The sequence below is a fragment of the Fukomys damarensis genome, unplaced genomic scaffold, assembly GCF_012274545.1.
Source record: "Fukomys damarensis isolate Sample0158 unplaced genomic scaffold, DMR_v1.0_HiC HiC_scaffold_12, whole genome shotgun sequence".
NCBI lineage: Eukaryota > Metazoa > Chordata > Mammalia > Rodentia > Bathyergidae > Fukomys > Fukomys damarensis.
In genome coordinates, this window is record NW_022900924.1 from 4,869,996 (window position 1) to 4,871,985 (window position 1,990).

Sequence of the window (1,990 nt, forward strand, 5' to 3'; positions counted from 1 at the left end):
TTTTTTTTTTTTTTTTTTTTTTTTTTGGTACCTGATGATTTTGAAACTTTCTGTGATCACACTGTCAGCAATGACCTTGAAGAACGTTTAGAGGAATCCATTGCTGAACCAGAGCCGGATCCAGAACCAGAACCACAGCAAGAACCTGCATCTGAAATCCAGGAGGAAAAGTCTGTGCCTGAATTAGGAGAAACTGCTTCTGAGGATGCTCAGAAGAGTTTCCCAACACCTACATGTAGACAGTACGGGAAGACTTGAGGATGTTTTCTCAGTAAGAATCTTCCTCCTAGTGGATCTGTTCCCGTTACCGGGATACCTCCTTTCGTTATTAAAATACCAGCATCACAGCCTTGGCCAGAGTTTGAGCCTGAATCTCTGATTCCACCCCCAGAGAGGTCAAAGAGTGGGAGAACAGGAATATTATTTCCTCCCCTGAGGAACCAGACCAATCCATGAGGTTGGGGAGCAAGGTGAGGTTGAAGCTTGAAGAATTGTGAGACAACCTGACAACCGCCAGCTCTCGTCTCATGAGGTGGACAAATCAGAACTTAAAGATTCCTTTCAAAACGAAGGAAATGTGGAGTGCTGAGCATAAATGGTGGTGGGGAAGCCCTCTCTGATGATTCTGAACCTGTGCAGAAGGTCCGTGGCAACAGGCCCATCATGTTCACAGGCGAAGTCAGTCTGAATGTGGAAGAGAGGACTTGTGCTGCCAAGGACCAGGACCAGGAAGATAACACCTGTGGCGACTTGGAGCCCTCGAGGTGGGCTGGGTGGGAGGTGGTGTGAGAGCACAAGCTGAGGTTTGGAGTAGAAAGAGAGATGGCTCCGAGACAATGAATTGGTCTTCACTGGTCTTCACCAAGCGTATAATCCCCGCTCCTGCAGAATGGTGAATTTCTTCAGCCATCCTTTGATGTCTGTTGTAAACGGCTTAAGTTTGTACAGTTTTACTTCTTTTGGGGTTAATGGTATGTGCTCCCACCCCCGGCCTCTCAGTTCTTCCAATTTTTGTGGAACGATATTTTAGGAGTAACAGATTTTTTTTTTCCTGGTACTGGGGATCGAACTCAGGATCTTGCGCTTGTGAAGCGGGTGTGGTGCTACTGAGCTAAGTCCCCCAGAAGAAGGCAGAGGGGCAGGGGAGGGGAGGAGGACTGAATTTTCTTGCTTATTTTGCACATACAGGCTGAATTTTTGTTTTAAACAGCCATTTCCCCAAAGGAATATGTCTCATTACTGGCATTTGGTATGTTTCATTCATTGGAATATTTCTTATTTTCTGCATGTTTCAAAAGCCTGTGAGAAGTATAGGATTTGATAAACATTTTGGAGGCAGGAAAACCCCAAATTATTTGTTCTTTGAAAGTCATGACTACCTCCCCCTTCCCCTCCCCCCTCCTCTTCTTCCTCCTGCTCTTCCTCTTCCTATTCCTCTTCCTCCTTCTTTTTTAGGCAAGGTCTCACTATGTACTTCAGGCTGTTCTTGAACTCACTATGTAGCCAAGTCTAGCCTGGAACTCATGGTGATCCTCCTACCTCAGCCTCCCAACTGCTGGGATTAGAGGTGTGCTCCACCACACCTGGCAATGACTACCTTCTGATGTGGAAACATTGTCATGTGGGGAAAATGTGAAAAGTTGATTCTCACTGATACGATTAAAAACTGAATGAAAGATGTTAATAGAACTTGTCTTTTGCTTATAGAAATTTTAAATTTTAAATTTAAAAGCCTAATGTTTTTATCATTGAAATGTAAACTGTAAGGTAGATTTTGAATGTCTATAATGCAATTGATAGGCTTACCTTGAACTGTTAGTTTACTTGTTTGTTTTTGGTACGGGGATCAAACTTGGGACCTTGTGCTTGCAAGGCAGGTGGTGGAACCATTGAGCTGAATCCCAGCCCTCTTAGATTTTTTTTTTTTTTTTTTTTTGGTACCAGGGATCAAACTCAGGACCTTGCGCTTGTGAGGCAGATGGCAGAACCA

General features: G+C 44.1%; 1 protein-coding gene and 1 pseudogene across 1 annotated transcript in view; both read left to right on the forward strand.

The window, feature by feature from the left end:
• Rnf185 (ring finger protein 185) overlaps positions 1-1,990 on the forward strand; it is a 65,578-nt gene that overhangs the window by 14,124 nt on the left and 49,464 nt on the right. The gene's annotated exons all lie outside the window — the stretch shown is intronic.
• The window catches only part of LOC104848296, a 3,307-nt pseudogene continuing 1,344 nt past the window's right edge, over positions 28-1,990 (forward strand).